Raw genomic sequence first — 23,163 nt, forward strand, 5'->3', positions numbered from 1 at the left:
GACTGATGGTCAGTCAAAATATGGACTAAACTGTGGGATGGGGCATGGCTAGTCTGGGCCTGTGTCTCTTGTTCTGCCACCCTGGTGGACAAACCTTGCCCAACGGGGAAGACTCACCCTGTGGGGACGTCTCAGTGGCAGCTCTCCTCTGAGAAGTTCCCTTCAGTCCAGAACTACCACCTGGGCTGAGGAGCCCTCCTCTGCAATGTTCCCAGGGATCTGGACCTACCTCCAGGGCTGTGGAGCCTTATCCTGAGATTGAGACTCTAGATGGATGGACAGCCCTCCTCTGTGATGTTCCCTGGAGCATGGAACTACCACCTCATCTGGGATCCTGGCCCTGTGAGGGACTCTGTCTCTGAGCAGCCCTGTTCTATGACATTCCTGGGGACTGGACCTACTGCCCAGGTTTGGGACCCTTGCCCTGTGCCAAAGCCTCTTGCTGGGTGGTCCTTCTCTGCAATGCTCCCAGTTGTCTGGATTCATGACTCCAGTGAAGGAGTCTCACAGGGCAACTCTACTCCACAAAGTTCACTGCAATCTGGGACTACTGACCCATCCAGGGAGCCCAGCCCAGTGGAAGAGACTCATCTGGCTGCTCTGAGTTAGTCCTGAGTCTCTCAATACCTCCTCTTCTTGATTCCTGAGTCCTGTCAAAGGTCTTCCAGTGTCCTGTATATGATTGCCCACCGCCCGCGGGGACAATCACAACACGTACACTTTTCTTGATCACAGGAACTAAAAGGGGCTTTATTCCACAAGTCTCAGACTTATATTGAGAACATCAGCCTATCAGAGAGTAGACTACCAGGAAAGTCAGCCTATCAAGGAACAGTCTCCAGGCAGATACCAGGATTGCCTCATGTACAACAGCCAACCAGAGTTACTTCCTAAAACTTGTTTATGAGTGCAGCTGTGTCTGGCAAGCTGCCAGGCGCCATCTTAGAGATCAGGTCACAGTGCGGCTCTGGGGCCCTCAGAGACCGCCCCTGACATCTCCCCCTTATTCTTTAAATAAAGAAAAGATGACTTGGGACCATGCCTGTCTTAGGTTGTCCATGGCAAATTACATCCTTACCCGTCATTGGAATTCTGATCTCCAGGAGTCAGAACCCTTAGGTTGGTATGCATTTCCACAGAGCTTACCCGTCTTTGACTACTGGTCCAGCATGCTTAGCCATACTTGGGGGGATGTGCCTGTCTCAATGGCTGTCAAAGCCTGTACTATAGCCCATCGATGATGTCAGGCATCTTGGCGAGCTCTGATTTGGTTGCGTATAACATAGGCTATCCCTAAGCAGATAATAATCAGAACAGCTACTGCTCCAGCCCACTGTTTTGTCATCCCAGGGCTTTAGATAACAAAGAGAACATATTGGATACTGATGCAACTTGAACCCTGGTGGCATTGACTCTGAGTATTTCAGCTCGTAGCTGACTGGTTAAATTATCAAACGTAGATGACCAATTGCCAGTAAGGTAGACAGAGAGATTTTTAGATAACATAACCACAGAGCTAAGGTTATTATAAGCAATAGGGGTGGCACACACTGCTCTTAAAGGATAAACACATCCCAGTCCCAAAAGTTCTTGCAAGATATCCACTTGTTCTTGTAGTAAGTCCACTCTTTGATTTACAAGGAGTATGCCTGCTGTTAGATGTTGGTTTAGGGTCTCTTTAGTCTGTAAGGCTGCAGCTGTATTTTCGGCCAAGTGATTGTTCTTGCTGTCTGTATGGTTGTGTCAATGCTCGTGCTTCGGTTGCGGCTGCCATTGCAGAGACTGCTACCCTGGCGACCACGGCCACTGTGATGCCAACACTGGCAATTCCGCATCTGTAACAGAGACTGGGACTGGTAGGAAGGTAGGAACACACATTAAGACTGCCAGCAGGAACCTAGAAGCATTCCAACATTGAGAGAGATAGCATCCTAAGAGACTAAAAAGAGGTTGTAAGTTAGTTCAAGGGGGGCTATGAGCATCATAGTCATCAGAAGTATGTTGGTCTGAGTTACTTGTTGGTAGCGTTGGCACTGGTAGAGTTAGTCACTCAAGAACCCAGATAGGTGATGTTTTATCCTGTGGAAACACACAAACCCAGCCGCGGCTCCAGTAAAGCACCGGGTCTGGGCCGTTCCATTGTCCTGTAAGAACATCCTTCCATTTTACCGTCACTCTATCATGTTGTTTATGATTGCCATGTCTCTCAGCAGCACAGTGACCCTCATAATCTAGAGTTAAAAATTTTTAAAATAAAGAGGCAAAGAGAAAGTTTATCTTTAGGGGAACTGAAGGTCTCCCCTATTCCCCCTTTTTGTTTATTTACAGACTTTCTTAGCACTTATTTAGACCCTCATGTATTTTATCACATAAGCACTTTCTTACCCAGAAACATTTTGTTTTTCACTAGATTTATTTCCATATCTAGAACCTTCTATTTTATTTGTTTTTTTAATCTGTTGACCTCTTTGTTCACATTCTGAAACAACTCTTATGAAATTTCTGAATTAAAAAAAAATTACTCTATTTTAATAAGATTAAATATTTTGTTGTTTATAGTACTCTAATTGAAACACAGTTGAAACGTTTAGAACTCTTTGTGTATAGAATTGTACCTATTAAGACATAACTCTTAGTAACCTTGTTTTTAGTTTAGTGATGACACAAAACAGTTTTCTGTACAAACACATTTGAGTAATCCCATGCATGTCAATTCTAATTCACTTATTTTCTTAAAAAAAAACAAGATATTAGACAAGTGTCCTGAACAATATTTGCCAGCTTTTTCTTGTTGGAGGAAAGTCCTAGAAAAATTGATGTTAGACATTTTATAAACATCAACATTATGTTAGTTTGACCACCTAGAGACTTGCAAGTTATTTTCAAGACATTTTACTTCTATTAGTTTACCCAATTTAAATCGAACCTTTTTAAATCACGTGAATTAAAAATATTTGGATCCATTTTTAAATTTTAATTTTAGGAGCACTCAATTTTGATACAGACAAAACATGACATTGGACAGCATGACATACACATAACACAAAATCAAAGGCCTTAAAACTTTATAGGTGAATCTCCATTGCAATGTAACAGATGTTCAAAACTCTAGTTGAATAAAAAAAAATAGAACTGATCAAAAAAGTCATGAGCTCAAAAATATGTAGAATTCAAAAAAAACAAGAGTCCTGGAAAAATGAAGCGGCCGTTAAGTACTTTAGTAAAGCACCATAAAATTTACTTTTTCTGGAGTTCAGGTAAGACTTTTGCTCTTTTTTTTTTTTCTTTTTCTTGGGTTTGAGACCGGTCTCCTACTGAGCCTTCAGGTTTTCTCTATTTACATTTCAATGTAAGCCTTGACTGAGATTTGGATCTGAAAGGGACCAAAATGTTCCAGCAGAAACTTGATGCCTAGGGCATTTTAACCCTTAATCCTGGTTAGTAATCAATTCAGGTTTGGACGCAGAAAATTGTGAAACAATTATCTCCCAATATTTGTGGGGACTGGGGCTACTATATCATACTCCTTACTAGGACATGCCACTGATGGTTGGGCTGGTTTGTTTACTACGTGGCAAGTTTCTGGAAGGAGATGCAACGGGGAGGAGCTGGTGGTTCTTTAGGCGACCGCTCTTTGGGGAGAAACTTGGAGCCCCCTTTGGGAGGTCCTGGAGAGAAGCAGGCCTTAAGGGCGGATAACGTAGGGCAGACTCCTAATGGGGGACCCTCCCCTAAACTGATTTCCCTCTTCCTAACAAGTTGTTCCTCACACCCAGTTTCATTTTCCTTGTCTGTCTCTGATCTTATTGACGCCCTTTCTGATGCTTTAGACCATTCCTCTTTTATTTCCTCCAAAACTTCTTCCCCTTGTTTTATGGCCTCTCTGCATTTGGTTCAGGCTGTTTTAGTTTCAAGAGGAATTCCATTGACCCGGAGCAAATCCTTTAAGGGACCTTCCATGCGCATTCGTGACATTTCAGTGCCCAATTTCTCTATTAAACTAACAGAATGAAAAGCATTTTAACTAGCAAAACAAAAGCGAAAGCCCTTACAAACACTCAATCTCCATCGCTTATCCCACGAACTTTAACTCCGTCGCTTTTCCCGTGAACTTTAACCTGGCCAGACTGTACTTTACTTTCCCTGTATTTACCTGATCAGTTCCTTCTTTGTAACTCAAGTTCCCGGGTTTCGGCACCACTTATGATCACCCACCACCTGCGGGGACAATCACAACACGTACGCTTTTCTTGATCACAGGAACCAAAAGGGGCTTTATTCCACAAGTCTCAGACTTATATTGAGAACATCAGCCTATCAGAGAGTAGACTACCAGGAAAGTCAGCCTATCAAGGAACAGTCTCCAGGCAGATACCAGGATTGCCTCATGTACAACAGCCAACCAGAGTTACTTCCTAAAACTTGTTTATGAGTGCAGCTGTGTCTGGCAAGCTGCCAGGCGCCATCTTAGAGATCAGGCCACGGTGCGGCTCTGGGGCCCTCAGAGCCCGCCCCAACATTGTAGGTGTCTCAGGAAAGGAGCCGCCCTTCCAATGATGGCCACGGCCTCAGGAATAGTTCAAAATGCCTGCACCAGCCTCCAACGAAACTGGGAAGCCCCAGCTGGGTGCATGAGACAACTGAGGCAAGTGCAGTGTCCCTCCACAGTAGAGGAGCAGGCAGGCAGGCAGGCTCAGCAATGGTGTCTGACCTCAATGTGGGGGTCAGGCAGGCTAGCTAGCTCCATGATGGCATCCTACCTCTGCTTGGAGGACAGGTGGGCCAACTAACTCTGCCCAATGGTGTCTGACCTCGGCTTGGGGAAAAGGCAGGCAGGTTAGCTCCACCCGATGGCGTCTCAGGACCTCCTACTTATTATCACAACATGGAGTACTTTATGATGAGGGAAATAGCCACACAGAAAGATATTACTACATGATCTCACTTACATTTGGAATCTTACAAAACAAAGAAAAAAGCAGTAGACTCAGTAATAGAGAGTAGAATGGTGGTTATTGGGGTCTGGAATATGGAAGAAAATGTGACATGTTGGTCCAAGGGTACAGATATTCAGTTACAAAGTGAATAAGCACTGGAGAAATAAGGCAGAGTATCATGACTAGAGTAAATAATTATGAATCTCACATGTAAAATTACTAATGTATTTAGACCACACACATGTGAAAACATTAAGAATGACATATATTTAATTAGGTGGGCTGTGGTAATCAATTGGCAATGTGTACTTTAAAAACTCACATTTTAACTCTAAACATATATACTTGATATTTATCAATCCTACCTCATAAAGCCATTAATAGAGAAAGAACTATGTGCTGAGCAGCAGCAAAAGAGTTGGAAGGAAACAATTAACCACTCAGGATCCTCTATGTAGTAACAGAATTCTTGGAGTTTTGCATAAAGCTGCAGTCTGTAGTCTATGAATTGCTGCCAGCTAAGAGAAATTGTTCTTCCAAGATATGCAACATGGCCTGGTGCTGCCTCCATGGTACTCAGTCTCTTGCTGTGTTAGTGATACCAGTGCTTCAACCTATGAGTGTTAAGATCATCTGGGTCACCATTAAAAATAAACTTCCAATAGTCATCATGGGCTTATTCAGTCAAAATCTCTATGATAAAAGTCCTGCTAATTCAGCTGGGCATCAGTGCAAAGATGAATAAGCACTGGGGACTAACTATTGTTCAAACTTCAGAAGTCGACAAAATAAGGGTTCAAAGTTGGATGTTCTGTTAGTTATAGTACACTACAAATGACATTGTAACTCTCTGCCTTCATTTTCTCTGCATCTAAAAGAGGACAAATAAGTCCCCTAAAGGCACTGGTGTGAAGATTAACTTTAGAGTAGTTATGAATTGCCTAAGCCAGGCATGGAACCTCAGAGATCATTCATAAGTGACAGTTATGATTGCCATCACATTTGTGAACAAAATTCAGAATCAAACATAACAAATATAACAAGAATTATCTGAACAATACACTGAATGATTCCAAACATGTAGATCAGCTGCTGATCTTGTTCACAAAATATTTACATTATCTTTTCCTTTTCCAGGTTTCAAAAGTCTATGGCCCTGTGTTCACTCTGTATTTGGGAATGAGGCCCCCTTTGGTATTTCATGGATATGAAGCTGTGAAGGAAGCCCTGATTGATCATGGAGAAGTATTTTCTGGAAGAGGCAGTTTCCCAGGGTTGATAGAGCTAATAAAGGATTTGGTAAATATGAATGCATGTGAAGTGGGTGAGCAATGGTCATGGGAATGAGGAGAATGAAAAAGAGAAAACCAGCTTGACTTTGACCATCTATGTGGTTGCCACTCATCAACTTTGACTACCTCACCTGGGATATCACTCCTAGATTCTGCTCTCCCTCATTTAGGTATCAGTTTTAGTACTAGAAACAGATGGAGAGAGTTGAGGCCCTTCTCACTCATTACTCTGCAGAATTTTGGGATGGGGAAGAGGAGCATTTAGGACCCAGTTCAAGAGGAAACCTGCTGCCTTGTGGAGGAGTTGAGGAAAACCAAGTGTGAGTGACTCATCATATCACTGTCTTTAACAGACTGCTCCTTCTGTGTCAAGCAGACACACTTCAGCAACAACAAGACCTTTAATTATGGGTGCTGTCAGTCCTCATGTGGAGGTGGGATGATTTGAAGCAGAGAGCTAGAGTCTGTGGATCTGTGCTGCCTCTGTACAGGCATGAGTGGGCTGCATGGTGGGTGAAAAGGTCATATAATGCTCCTGTGACCAGCTGTGTTTCTGTTTTCAAATTATTGCATCATGAAGACAGAAGGTTTAGAGATTCATTTTCTTGAAGAGTTAAAGAGCAGGGTTTCCCCAGGGCACATTTTTGAGTTTCCCATTCCACAGCTTTCACCACTGTCCATTGGACACAGTGGAAACATCAGCCTTAGACCCTGTGGAGATGAAGCAAGTGAGGTGTGCTTTCACTTATTTGGAGTGTGGTTCTACAGTCACTTTTGCTGTCTGACATCTCTCAGTGTTTCTTCCAAGTCCAGTACCTAGTAATTATCCTAATCAGTAGTTTTTTTATTGATTTGCATATCTCCTGAATGTCTCATTAATCATGCTTATGATAATCACTTACCTCTCTCTTTGTCTTCTTTACTGGACCAAGGAGTGTTTTTCATAATGTCTCTGATTTTCAGCTGGGATCCAGATTTCTGTTTTCAAATTTCTCTTCAAATTAACACAATAGGAAAGAATGAAAATAAGACTTTACCTGTGAATGACATACACAAAGATATTCCCAGGTTTTCTTATTACCATCTAACACTATAACTAAAATAAACTTTTGTTCTGAAAACTTAGAACCCTAGAACATTTACAGTGCCTGTTGGAGGAGTAGATAACTTGAAAGTTTTACTCTTACCCAATGCTCTAAACTTCCTTTGCATCATATTTTTATTTGTTTGTTTTTAAATTATTCTATTGCATCTTTTATTATCATATAATCAGTCCACATTAATGAGGGTCACTATGGTATTCCCACACATATGTGCAACATATACTGTTAAATGAATCCTCTCCATATCTCTACTCTAATCACCATCATCACACACCCTTCCCCATCTCCAGTAATCACTCTTCTACCCTCAGGTTCACATTCATTTTACCTTCCACACCTGAGAGAGACCATGCAATACTTGACTTTCTGTTTCTCACCTCTCATTTACCATCAGTTCCCCCAGTTCTGCCTTCTTTTTAGCAAATAATAAGATTTTACTCTTCTTAATGATGAATATGAATACATTTTGTATGTATAACATATTGTCTTTATCCACTCATCTGTTGATAAGTACATACATTTATATGATAGCTTAGCTCTTATAGTGTCATAATTATTCTGAACATTCAGGAATCAAATTGGTTTGTTGATTTCATTTCTTTCATCTGTGTACCAGAAGCAGGACACCTGGATCCAATGGAAAATTCATTTATGTTTGAGGAAACTCCATACTCATTTACATAATGGCTATCCTAATATACATTCTAACCAACAGGAGTAAGTTGTACTTTTTCTGCACACCTCTCCAGTATTTGTTATTTGTTGTGATGGTCATGGTGGTAATTTGGATTTCTTATTTTTGTTTCTGTGTTTTTATGATTGCCAATAGAACTGGGTCAACATGATATCTCATTGGAGTTTCAATTTGCATTTCCCTGATTGTAACGATATTGAGCCTTCTAAAAATGTATTTATTGGTCAGTGGTGTTTCTTCTTTTGAGAAGTGCCTATTAAGATCATTTGCCCAATTTTAATTGTGTTGTTGGGGATTGTTATTAAATTTTTTCATTCCTTATATTGTCCATTTTAATCTTTTGTAAAATGAATAACTGGCCAATATTATCTCCCATTCTGTAGGTTGTATCTTCATTCTGTTGTCTGTTGTCAAAGAGTTTTTCAGTTGATATAATCTACTTGAATAATTTTGCTTTAAGGGTCATATTAAAAAAAATTACTTGTATCCATCTTGAGGTGTTTCACCTGTTTTCCTCTATCTTTTTTAGAGTTTCAGATCTTACAATAATATCTCTGAGACATTTTGTGTTGAATTTTGTACAAAGGAGAGATAAATTTGCCATCTTCTGTGTGCTCCATTTATTGAAGAGGGTCTCCTTTCTCCACCATAAGTTTGGTAACTTTGTTGAGAACCAGTCCAGTGTAGATGCATGTCCCAGTGCCCCAACTCTATTCTCTTCCATTGTTCTGTTTGACAGTTTTTATTCCAGTGCCATGCTGTTTTGCTCTGTGTATGGCCTGAAGTCAGGCATTTGTTCCTTTGCTCAAGCTTGTCTTAGTATTTGGGTTCTTTCATGTTTCCACATGAAATTTAGGATTTTTTTTCTGATTCTTTGAAGAATGTCTTTGGTATTATCATGAGAATTGATTTGAATGTGAAAATTGAATTCAATAGTAAGATCTTTTAACAATGCTAATTCTCCTTTTTATGAGCATGGGAGGTTTTTCCATTTTTTTGGTGTGTGTGTATCTGTCTTTAATTTCTTTCATCAGTTTTTGGTAATTTTCCTTCTAGAGGTCTTTCACTTCCTTGATTAACTTTTTACCAAGGAAACTTTTAAACTACAGTTGTGAAGTAAGATACATTTTTTTTTTTTACAAATGAAATGCATTGATCGCCTAATTTTAATTTCCTTTTCATAGCATCCCACAAAAAGAACCTTGTTCTGCTTTAATTTCTTTACTTATAAAATGATAGGATTAATAAAATGACGACTGGCATTAAAATTTACCAAATTATATTGTTCTACTGGTGACTATATGATTCAGAGAAATGTTCCAAAAGTTCATGAAGGGGTATCAAGGGGTATCATTGCCAAATAGATTAAACGTTGATTCATTTAAAGATAATGGGCTGTATTTCCTAAGATAGCACAATTCTCTCTCTCTCTCTCTCTCTCTCTCTCTGTCTCTCCCTCCCTCCCTCATGATGTAAAGGGAAACAGATTCCACTTACGAATTTAACCTTTGTGTTACCCAGAATTTACTTTAAAATAAAAATTTCTCACTTTTATTTTCATAAGCTCTTGTCATCATTTGCCATTTTTCCTCATAAAACATGAATGTATTCAGTTTATTTATTTGTTTCAAAAATGTACAAATTTATACATTGCTCTAATTTGGTCTTGACCTCTGCTTGTTTTACACATGGATCTTTCAGCCCGGCCTAGTAGCCCATGCCTGTAATCCCAACACTTGGGAGATTGAGGCTGTAGGATCTAATTCAAAGTCATCCTCAGAAGTTGAGGTACTAAGCAACTCAGTGAGACCCAATCTCTAAATAACATGCAAAATAGGGTGGGGGGTGTGGCTCAGTGGTTGAGAGACCCTGAGTTCAATCCCTGGTATCAAAAAACAACTACAAAAAAATTCATGCATAAATCTTTCAATTGTCACTCCACACACACACACACACACACACACATATACATATTTAAAATTAATGACCCTAATGTCTTTTCCATTCTACATAATTCCTAATTATCTATAGGTTAGATGACAAATAAGATTCTGCACTGAAATTGAATGAACAGGTGTTTTTTAAGTGATCTTTTAAAACGTTTTCTCAAATAAGTGACACTTTGGGTTAAAAAGGCAGTGGATTTGAATGAAGCACTATGAAAACTAGTACTAAACCGGTTAGAAATTAAATATCAATTTGAGATTAAGGTAAAGGTGATAATGATATTTAGCATAACAAATATTTTTCATCTCAAGCGATTTTCTAGATAGATATTGCTTAGAGCTTCTATGACTACCTTTCTCTGTTATCTCAAAGAAAAATACATTTTTATGTATATTTGAATGTTAACTTTTAATGTTTCCACTTCTTTAGCCTCACCCTGTGATCCCACCTTTATCTTGGGCTGTGCTCCTCGCAATGTGATTTGCTCCATTATCTTCCATAATCATTTTAATTATAAAGATCAGCATTTTCTCAGCTTTATGGGGAAATTAAATGAAAGCCTGGAGAGTCTGAGCTCTCTTTGGATCCAGGTGAGAAAAAAATCCTATCCCTTCTTTCTGAGAAAACACATATGGTCTTTACTCTGACAAGACAAACCTTCTAGTGGTCCATGCACCGAAATGAATCTAGACACCACAATGTGAGCCAGAGTTGGGTGTCTTGGAATATCAGGAAAATATGACCGAGTCCTTCACTTTATGCACAGAAAAATGAATGCCCACATAAGTGATGATATGCAAGCCCATTGGCTCTCTGGCCAGTGCTTTACCCAGTAACCCCAAAGTCTAACCTTTATAAAGTACTTTGGTGACTGCATCTGAGCAATGTCATGGCACTCAGTGGACATCCAGGACCCTGTGGAGAACTCATCAATCACAATGGCTGCACTCCAATCACCACTTAGAAATTTCAGCACTTACTTGGCAGAAACAGTTTTCTGATACTTGACAAAAGGTTTCAAAATGTATGTTGAAGAAAACATATTCTTTTTAAAAAATGGTGCTGGGGAAACTTCAAATGTATATGTAGTAGAATAAAATTGAACACCTATCTCCTACTCTGCACTAAACTCAACGTAAAGTGGATTGAAGACCTGGGCATTAAATCAGAGTCATCCAACTACTAGAAGAAAAAGTAGGCCCAACTCTGACATGTTGGTTTATGAACCAACTTCCTCAATGAAACTCCTAAAATGCAAGAATTAAAATCAAGAATCAATACAGGAGATGGTATCAGACTAAAAAATTCTTCACAGCAAGTGACATAATCAAGAACATGAAGAGGGTGCATACAGAATAGAAGAAAATCTTTGCCACCTGCACTTCAGACAGAACATTAATCTTCAGTATATACAAGGAACTCAAAAAGCTTATCACCAAAACAACAAATAACCCAATCAATAAATGGGCAAAGGAACTAAACAGACACATCTTGAAGGAAGAAATATGAATGGTTAACAACTATCTGAAAAAAGTTCAACACCTCAAGCAATTAGAGAAATGCAGATTAAAACAACACTGAGATTCCACCTCACTCCAGTCATAATGGCAATTATCAAGAATACAAGTAACAATAAATGTTGGGAAGATATGGGGGAATGGATACATTGATACATTGTTGGTGGGAAAGCAAATTGGTGCAACCACTCTTGAAAGCAGCATGGAGCTTCTTCAGAAAATTGTGAATGAAACCCTCATTGGTCCCAGTTACCCCACTCCTTGGAATATATTCATAGTACTTAAAATCACCATATTATTGTGATGCACCCACATCAATGTTTATAGCAGCACAATTCACAATAACTGAGCTGTGGACTCAACCTAGGTGGGCTTGAACAGATGAATGGATTAAAATTTTTGTTACATATGCACATTGGAGTATTACTCAGTCGTAAGGAAAAATGACTTTATGTTATTTGTCAGTAAATGGATTGATCTGGAGATTATTAGGCAATGTGAAATAAGCCAGTCCCACAAAACCAAAACCCAAATATTTTCTCTGATATGCAAAAGCTAATCCAAACCAAGGTGGATCAGATTAAAGAAAATGAATAGAAAGAATATCAGTGGAGAAGATAAAGGGGAAAGAAACAAAGGGAGGAGTGAAGGAAAAGGGAAAGACAATGGTTTGAATCTATCCTAACATTCCTCTGTACATATACAAATATACTACAGTGACTCTTACCATCATGTACATACACAAGTCACTAATCCAAAAAAATTGATAAGTAAATAGCAGAAAGATCAGAAAAGTACAGAGAAGGGAATAGTTGTGGGAGGAAGAGTGGAGAAGTACTGGGGATTGAATTAGAATAAATTAATTTTGTGCTTTCATATGATGTCAAAATGAATTCTCTTGTCATAGATAACTAAAAATAACCAATAAAATATCAACCCTAGACATACACACACACACACACACACACACACACACACACAGAAACACACCCCCCAAAAACCCCTTCATTTAGAATATAAAGGATGTAATGTGAGGAGTCATTTATGACCAGCAATTAAAACTAGTTTTGGTGAGCTGTCAGACACTGGAATCTTGCTTTCAGGAACTGGCAATCATTGAGCAATTGTTCCAGATCACCTGAAGTATGTGATGTCTACGTAGTACCTCACTACTGGGAAAATGCTGAGCCTGTTAGGATGTCCCACTGGAGCATATGGCTTCCTTAACTCCTCCCCATCCTGTTCCTCATAGAAGCAGCTCCTCTTTTAACTGTACAACTATAAATAAGGGGAAGGTGGACTCCTCCATTGTTTTTCGAAACCAGACCTTAGCATGTCTCAATCCATCACATCCTCTGTGATTTAAAAAGATAATTATCTCTTATGGTTATTTTATTAAATAAGATTTTTCATGATTAATCTACAGCTGGCTCCAACAGAAGCCCTATCCCTCACCCACACTGGATGTGGAAGAAACCCAGTGAGGGAGAATCTGAGCATACGTTCTCTAAGGAAACTGAACTGGGCAGAGATTTTGATGCTTGTTTTAGTCAGTGGTTTTACAGCTGTGACCAAAAAGCCTCAAAAGAAAAATTTAGAGTAAGAAAAGTTTATTGGAGGTCACAGTCTGCGAGGTGTCAGTCCATAAGTGACTGACTCCATTTTGGGGCACATGAGGTGAGCAGAACATAATGGCAGAAGGATGTGGTGGGGAAAAGCAGCTCAGGGCATTGGACCAGGTAGCAGACAGACTCCACTCACCATGAACAAAATACATACACAGAAGACAACCCTCAATGACCCACCTACCCCAGCCACAACCTGCCTAGAGTTACCACCAAATTAATCTCTGAGAATTAATGCTCTGATTATGTTAAGGCTCTCAGCACTCAATATTTTCACCTCTGAACCTCTTGCATTTTCTCATGCAGGAGCTCTCAGGGGACACCTCTCATTTAAACCAAAACAACACTGCAGATGGCATCCTGCCTGACAAGGAAGTAGGGTTAGGCTAAAGAAATGATTGCAATTCAGTGTATAGGACCTGGAACAGTTTTTCCCTATACTTAGCTGGCAGGTTCTGCATTCTTCATTAAAGTAAATTGTCCCTAACTACTTCATGAATAGAATACCCAACTGCATTTCATGGCATTTTCAAAGCCCTACCCCTGTTTTATAGTAATTACTTTATGATGATTCTACATATAATGAAAAGCAGAGAATTATGCTTTCTTTTTTAATTTATAAAATTTTTTATTAGTTCTTTTTAGTTGTATATAACTATACGATTCATTTTGACATAATTATGCAGCATGGAATATAATATGCTCTAATTCTGTCCCCACCACTTCCCCTTTCTCTCTCCTCTTCCCTGACCCTGTTTCCTTCCCTCTACTAAGCACAATTCTCAATTACCAAGCATTAGACTCTTTCTCTGGTGACCCTAACTCCCATAAACTCTATTCAAATCTACAAAGCATCAATCATGGTAATTCATGCCAATCTGTATTTCCAAATTTTAGGGAAAAATTGGTTTGAAAAAGGAGAGAATTTATATTGGCTTACTTTTTTCTCTAAAGATGATGTATGAGTATAGAAAAGAATTATGGTTTCTGATCCTCTGATCTTACTTATCTCCCTTAAATCTTTCTATAAGTTGGGAATTATTAAATATATACAGTAAAAACTTCTCCCTCAAGGTTGACACAATTTTGTTTTATTTTAAAGTTTTATTTTCTACAATAGGAATAATATTCATGTCTATCTTACCTGTTTCTAGTTAATAAATACTTGTATTTTGTTGGTCTGCAAAAATTTTCCTTCTCTCATTGATTATTTTCCAGGGAGTCATAATACAATTCTTAAGACTGTTTCTGATATGAGACAATGTATTTTGGAGAAAATAAAAAATCACCAATAATCCCTGGATATGAACAATCTTCCGGACTTCATCTACTGCATCCTAAAGTGAACAACAGTTCAGTTATCTGATTACTTTCACATTTTGTGGTTCATTGATTAATTCTGTGGTTACTAGGGCTACTTAAGTGGTCAGGCAAGAAATTTTTGACAAGCACTTTACACACGTTTTGTCTTTAATGATCTGCGTAAATTATCATTGAAGAATTAATATCAAATCATTAAATAGCTGGAATAAATGAACCCTGTTCTATTGATACTAATAATCTACCTGAGGAAAGACAGAATTGACAGCTCAGGTGTAAAGAAAATAATTATAAACAACCTACCAAAATATGAAGTTGGAGTCATGAAATGCAATTGAAATTATTGTACTCAATGTATGGGAGAATGAGAAAGTATCCAATGACCACCCAGGGTAATGACTCCTCCATTATCAAGATCAAGTGACTAAAACATACAACCAGGATTTTTGGAGAACACCATCCCTGTTGCCCATTTTAAGACCAACAAGTTGCAACAAGACTCTAAACTAGTGTCCTCACAGCTGCCTGAATTGCGTGCTGCTTTGTGGGGAATAGTAACTGGTATGTGAGACACTGAGATTTATTAGAACTTTTCATTATCAAATATTTCCCTAGAGACTATAGTTTCCTACTAGATTCCAGAGTTCCAAAAGAGTTGCAACAGACAGTTTATGCTAGGTCAATTGTTGTTTCTCTGGAAAGACTGACACCTGGACCTTCTTACTTCAACATCTTTGAGTCATTACTCCTGTACTGTCATCTTTTTTTTTTTTAAGTTTTTTTATTGACACATTGGAATTTTCCATCAGGGTGAGATTTATTATGCTATCTTCATATTTTCACATAGTACAAATTTGTTAGTTTCTTTCCCCCGTACTTCCTCTTCCCTACCTTTTGCCTTTCCCCATTCCCTTTCTCTACTGTTCTTTTTTTTTTTTTTTTTCATTTAATTTTCCACTTCTGTCTAGCTGCCACATATGAGAGAAAAAATGTGATCCTTAATTTTCTGAGTCTGGGTTATGTCACTTAACATTATGTTTTCCAGTTCCATCTATATCCTTGGAGATGACATTTCACTAAGACTGAGTAAAACTTCATTGAGTGTACATAGCACATTATCTTTATCCATCCATCCATTGGAGGATACCTAGGTGAGTTCCATGACTTTGATATTGTAAATTGTGCTGCTATAAATGTGTATATGTATTCTTAGAGTATGTTACTTTAAGTCTTTTAGATAAATACCAAGGAGTGGCACAGCTTGGTCATTTTGTGGTTCCATTTATACTCTTTTGAAGAACTCCATTGTGATTTCCATAGTGATTATACTAATCTCCTATCCTACCTACAGTGTAAAAATATTCCTTTTACTTAAAATGCTCTCCAACATTTATTATTGATGTTTTCTTTTTCCCAATATTTTTATAGCTGGTTTATACTTGTACATAGTGGTAGGATTTGTTGCTACATATTCATACATGCACACAACATAACAATGTATGCCAGCTAAAATTATCCTTCAGTATTTCTCCTTTCTCTCACTTCCTCACTTCCCCTGGTCCCTTTCTACTCTACTGATTTCCCATTGATTTTTGTGGGACTTTCCCCATCTTTCTTTTCATTATTTAATTCCTTAGGATAATTACTGAGAAGTGGAATAGCTGAATCAAATGGTGATTCCATTCCTCGTATTTTGTTAACCTTCATAATGATTTCCATAGTGGATGTCCTAATTTACAATCCCACCAACGGCTTAAATGTGGGTTTTTTTCCTCCACATCATCTCATCTCTCCCTTTTATTATTGTTTGTGTTCTTGACAGACATTCTAATAAGAGTGAGATGAAATTTCAGTGTCATTTCAATTTGAATTTTCCTAATTGCTAAAACTGTTGATAAGTATAGTTCATATACTTGTTCAGTATTTGTATTTCTTCTTTTGTTAAGTGTGTATCTAGTTAATTTGTGCATTTATTAGTTGGGTTATTTATGTTTTTTGGTGTTAAATTTTTTTGAGTTCTTTATGTATTTTGAATATTAATCCTATGCCAGAAGAATAGTTGGCAAAGTTATTTCTCCTATTCCATAGGTTCTCTCTTCACATTCTTTTTTATTTCCATTGTTGCACAGAAGATTTTTAACTTGATGTAAACCCATTTACTAGTTTTTAATTTTATTTTTTGAGTTTTAGGAGTCTTATTGTAGAAATCAATGACTATACCTATTGGTTGGAGTGTTCCCCTTCTTTTTTTTTTTTTCCCCAGCAATTGCATTGTTTCTGGTAATTCCTAGATTTTTTGATCCGCTGTGACTTGATCTATGGACAGGATGAAGGAGAAGAATCTAGTTTCATTGATTTATATATGGATACTCAGTACTCTCAGTACCACTCATTTAAAAACAACAAAAATGCCTTTTCTCCAATGTACATGTTTGGCACCTTTGTCAAGGATCAGATCACTTATGTGGTTTTATCTTCATGATTTCTTTTCCATTAGTCTATATGACAGAACCATGTAGGTTTTCTTGCCTAATCACTATAGTAAAATTGGAGATTAGGTATTGTGATGCCTCTGGCATTACTTTTATTGCTCCATATCGCCTAAGCTATTCTGGGTCCTATATTTTTCCAAAAGAATTTTAGGACCTTTTCTTCCAGTTCTGTGAAAATGGCATTGTTATCTTGATTGGGATTTCATTGAATCTATAGGTTGCTTTGTTAATATGGTCATTTTGGTAATGTTAACTATGCCTATGTAAGATCATGGGGAATCTTTCCTTCTTCTAAGGTCTTTATCAGTTTCTTTCTTCAGTTATATAATTTTAATCAATGATTTTTCTCCTCCTTGGTTAGATTCATTCCTAGGATATTGGAATTTGGATTTCTTTGTTTTTAGGCTATTGTGAATGGAATTGTATTTCTTATTTGTTCTTCAGTGGATTTATTATTGCTGTGTATAAAAGCTATTGATTTTTATATTTTGATCATTTATCTTTTTACTTTTCTGACCTTGTTTCCTGAAACAACACTGTAAGTCTTCTGGTAAAATTTCTTTGGATCCTCCAAATGCAGAATCATATCACTAGCAAACCGTGGTAATTTGACTTCTCTCTTTCCTATTCTTATCACATTTATTTCCTTTTCTTGCCTATTGCTCTGACTAAAATATCAAGTGTTTCATTGAACAGAAGTAGTGACAGTGGACATCCTTGTCTTTTTTCTGGAGAATAGAGAAAAATGTTTTCAATTTTTTCCCTTTCACTGTATGTTGACCTCAGTTTTGTTATATACAACCCTTTGATGTTTAGGGATGTTGTTTCTATCCTTACTTTCTTCAGCATTTTTGAGATGAATAGGTGCTAGATTTTGCCACAGGTTGTTCCTGCTTCTATGAAGATTACTATGTGATTATTATTTCTTGATTCTATATATGTATTAATTGTGTTTATTGATTTGTAAGTGTTGAACCATCCATCCCTGCATCCCTGGAATGAAACATCATGTACAATTTTGTTGTTTGTTCTTTTTAGATATACAATCTTACTGTGCTTTCAAACATGATTTGCCAAAATTTCATTAAGAATTTTGGCATTTATGTTCATCACATTTATTGGTTTCTAGTTTTCTTTCCATGATGTGTCCTTATCTGTTTTGGGGATCACCATGATAAGAGTTTCTTAAAATGAAATATTAGATATCTCCCCCCACAGACACACATACATTTTATTTCATGGAATAATATGAGAAAAAGCTGCACTAGTTCTTTTAAAAGTTCTGATAGAATTCAGATGTGAATCCATCTGGTCATAAGTTTTTCTTTTCTAAAAGGTTTATATCACTGCTTTAATCACATTATTTATAATTGGTATGATTAAGTTTTCTATATCCTCTTGGTTCAATTTTTGTAAGCAGCATCTGGGTATAAATTTTTCCATTTCTTCCAGATTTTCTCCTTTATTGGAATACGAGTTTTCAAGGTAGTCCCTAATAATCCTCTGGATTTCAGAGACATCCCTAGCATAGTTCCTTTTTCATTTCTATTTTCATTAATTTGTGTCTTCTCTCTTTACTTAGTTTGGCTAAGTTTTATCAGTCTTGTACTTTTTTCAAAGAATCAAGTCTTCATTTTCATCAATCCTTTATAATTTTTAAATTTCTCATTAATTTCAAGTTGCATCTTAATTATTTTCTTTTTTCTACAGTGGTTCAGATCAAGTTGTTCTTAACTTATAAGGCCTAGAGATACATTATTAGGTTATTTGGAATCATTCTTATTTTTAATGTATTCGTTCATACTTTATAAACTCTTGTCCTCAAATTGTCTTCCTGGTGTTTCACAGATCTGGTATGTTGCATCGATATAATTTTTTGACTCCAGGAATTTTTAATTTCTCCCCTCCTTCTCTCAATGATCTATTCATTGTTCAAAAGTGTATTATTGAATCTCCATAGGCATATGTAATTTCTGTGGTTGTTTCTTGCTGTTGATTTTCTAATTTCATTCCATTATGACCTGATAGGATAGATGCAAGGGATTACATGTAGTTAAACAGAATCTTTTCTAAGACTTGATACTATGAGTCCAAAAATCTGATCAAATTGGATATAGTTCCATGATCAGTGGATAAAAAGTTGAATTTAGTTGTTGTTGGATAAAATATTCTATTAATATCCACTAAATCTATTTAACTTATAATATTTTTAGGTCTGAAGAGCCTTTAGTGATTTTATGTCTGGATGACATATCTCATCAGGAGAGAGGTGTGTTGAAATTACCCAGTATTATTGTATTGTGGCCTGCTTTAATCTTTAGGTTGAGTAGTATCTGCTTTACGTTGTTAGGTACACAGATGTCTGGGGTATAAATACTATCACTACACTTTTGCTGAATTGTTTTCTACCAGTATGAATTGACATATTTTTATTTCTTTTTTTGCCTCTTTAGATTAATTTTCATTTTAAGTCAGCTTTGATTTTTCAGAGAAAATACTCCTGCTTATTTTGGTTGTCCAAAAGTCTACGTGCAAAGTCAATTCTAAGACTCAAGAGCAAACTTGTAGGGTGAACTCCCAAAAATAAAAACATTATATGTAACCAATATAGAGTGGCACAGAGTAAATACATCCATTCTAGAAGATGGAAATAGAATAATAAAAGGAAGGAATAGGACCAAAACAAAACAAAATCCAGCTGGGCAGATAGTCCTATAGCTTCATTTCTGGCTTCCAGGGCATGTGGCATTATGCCACATGCCACATGTTGTTGTCTCTAAAGGGCTTTTGGAGCTTCATCCTTATGGCCTTGATGATTGCAGTCCACAGGTTCTCTCTCTTGGTTTGTCTCTGCTCAACTCCTATCACTTCCCCTGCCAGATGTTTCATGTTATTAACATTTCTATATTTTTGACAATTAGATAAATTTGCCATTTGTTTGTTTCTTTGTTTACACCAATTTCTTTATTTTCTAATCAGAATTTAGTTTGCAAATTATGACCTACGAGTCGAATCCCATTCTGTTACCTTTTTGTCAATAATTCTTTATTGGCTCACTGGCACCTCCATTTATTTACATCCCATCTAAGATTACTTTTATAGTACTGTGAGAGTTGAGTAGTTGTAACTGAGACTGTATGACTTACAACACCTAAAATATTTTCTAACTGACCCTTTAGAGAAACACTTTAGTTTAGATGGGCCAAATAAATTAAATAATAAAGGTGATATAAATAATAAAGGTGAATAAAATAAATAAATTAAATAAATTAAAATAAAATAAATTAAATTAAATAAATTAAATAATAAAGGTGATTAAATAATAAAGGTGATAGTGAAAATAATAATGTTTTTCTTGCCATAATAATGGCCTTACAGTTTTCCTAATTATGGTATTGAGCATCTGCTATTGATTTTTCTAAATCCTTCATTATTATTTTAAGAAATTTACTGCTATCCTATTTTTTGAAAATTTCAAATAGACAAAGTTAAGAAAAATATGTAAACAAAATAATGTTGAATTGTGCCTAGTTTGCTTTAATATCTATTGTGAAAGGAATACACTGTCATATAGCTCAAATACATTTAAGACTCATCCCCATCTTCTTTTTCCTTTTTAATTTTTTTATTTGTTCTAATTAGTTATGCATAACAGCAGAATGAAGTTTAACACTTTAACACATCATACCTAAATGGAATATAACTTCTCATTTTTCTTGAACATGAAGTAGAAGCATGCTGGTTGTATAGTCATATATGGGTGTAGGGTAATAATATCTGATTCAACCTACTCTCCTTACTACCCCTGTATCCACTCCCCTCCCTTCACTCACTTCTTCCAAGTCCAAAGTACTTCCATTCTTCCCTAGGACCCTCCTGCCCTTGTTGTGAATTACCATCCACATATCAGGGAAAACATTTGATCTTTGGTTTATTTGCAGATTGACTTATTTCACATAGCATGATATTCTCCAGCTCCATCCATTTGCGAGCACATGCCATACTTTCATTCTCTCTTAAAGCTGAGAAATACTCCATTGTGTATATATAATGCATTTTCTTTATCCATTCATCTGTCGAAGGGCTCCTAGTTTGATTCCATATTTTAGGCATTATGAGTTGTACTTCTGTAAACATAAATGTGGCTATATCATTGTAGTTTGTTGATTTTAAATCCTTCGTGTATAAGAAGAGTGGGATATCTGGGTCAAATGATGGTTCCATTCCAAGTTTTCTGAAAAATCTCCATACTGCTTTCAGTAATGGTGGCACCAATTTGCAGTCTCACCAGCAATGTATGATTTGTACATATACCAATATGGCTATGATTTTTTGTTTTGTTTTGTTTTGTCTTGTTTTTATACTTTAGTATTTCCTTCAGACATTTTTAGATTTCTTAAATTCAGGAGTCTCCACTATAGCTTCAGCTTCCTGCACACATCTTCACACATTGCCCTTTAAGGGACCGTCTGCAAAGAATCTGACCATGCTCCACTTGGCATGGTCTCCCAGATCTTCCTTTGAAATCTTGGTGGAAGCCTCCATGACCCTTAATTCCAGCATCTTGCATTAATTCAGAATCAGCGCCACATGGTTGACACCAAGATTTGCCACCATCTGGAGGAGTAATCAAGCCTCCAGGGACCATGTCTGCAGGAGGCTCTTGGTCTGCATCACTCTGCACATTGAAATATCTTCCAAGTCCCTTGTGCAGGCAGGGTGCTCCCATGCTCCCTACTCAAAGGAATTTTTACTTTTACAACCTTAAGCCTGAGATGGGTGTGGACTTTCACGTCTTATATTTTCTCTCCTCTTGCATTCTTTAGACTTTCTTTGGGTTCATCGATCATTTTAACCATTAAAGTTTTTAATTCTTTGACACTTCATTTGTCTCTAAATCTGTGAATTCAATAATTAGTAAGTAATTATTATGATACCTGGGGTCTTGTTTTGTGCATCTGTTGGAATGGATTCTTCTTCCTGTTTTATATGAGACAAACTATATATTGAAGTTATTTTTACTGACCACTACAACTCTATAGACCAAAGAGGTTTGATTTGTAATGGTCTGGGAAAATTAAGTGTAAATAATAGCAATTAAAATTAAATTTCATTGGATAAAGGAATAAAATGGATAAATTAAAAATAAAGGAAGTAGAATATATAAGAAAAAAAGTACAGTGGAAAGAACAGAGACTCAAGTTAAATTAGGTAAATATAGAGGATGAAGGACATGGGAAGGGAATGGACATCAAAGAGAAGGAAAGGTATATTAAAAGATGATTGAATTAATTGACAAAATACATAAAATTAGATAAAATTCTGACAAAATACAAAATTTGGGCAGACACTAGGAAACAGTTAGTACAAAGAAGTTGATGCAATGTCTGTCTGAAAAATTTTTTGCCTTGCCCAGATTTTTGAAATAGTGGCCTTTTCTTCCCAGGGTTTCGATTACAAAATCTCCTAAGAAGAAGATTGTTTTCCCCATTCTGTTTTAAGGTCCCCTCTATGCCCCAACTGATCACAGGATGGACACTCACCAATGGAGTGAATAAAACCTATGAAGCTAATTGTTCTTGGTGATTCTAAAAGTGCAAAAACAAATCAGTAAAAACGTGTAAGTGGAGAAAGGGAGAAAAAATTAAAAGAATAGTGCATTATGAAAATCAAAGTTAAATTACAGAGTTTTGAAGTTTACCACTTAAGAATTTCTGACTGTTTTTTTTTTTTTTTAAACTGCCATGGTTTTCCCACTGGGGATGATGGGGATATATATATATATATATATATTGCTATGTCCATGAATGAACATACTACAATGTATTCTGCATATATGCATAATTTGGAAGATTTTGTGCTTCAGTAATTCTCCTTGTCCTCCCCTTTCTTCTCCCACTTGATCTACTTCCTATACTCTACATATAAGCAAAAGCATTGAACTGTTGACTTTCTAAGTCTTGATATTTTTTTAGCATGAGGTTTTCCAGTTACATCCATTGACCAGCAAGTGACACAATTCCATTCTTCTTCATGGTAGAATGAAACATTGTTGTGTATATTTATCTCATTTTCTTTATTATTTTGTCCACTAAGGACATCTACATTGTTTCCATAACTTGATAATTGTGAACTATACTGCTATAAACATAGGTATGCATGCATCACTACAGTATACTGCTTTTAGTTCCTTTGAGTAAACACTGAAGAGTAGAAGAGCTCCGTCATATGGTGGT

General features: G+C 36.8%; 1 pseudogene; it reads left to right on the forward strand.

Moving 5' to 3' along the window:
• The first annotated feature begins 270 nt into the window (after positions 1-270).
• LOC124985781 (cytochrome P450 2C26-like) overlaps positions 271-23,163 on the forward strand; it is a 68,448-nt pseudogene continuing 45,555 nt past the window's right edge.

The sequence above is a fragment of the Sciurus carolinensis genome, chromosome 5 (assembly GCF_902686445.1).
Source record: "Sciurus carolinensis chromosome 5, mSciCar1.2, whole genome shotgun sequence".
NCBI classification, from domain to species: Eukaryota; Metazoa; Chordata; class Mammalia; order Rodentia; family Sciuridae; genus Sciurus; species Sciurus carolinensis.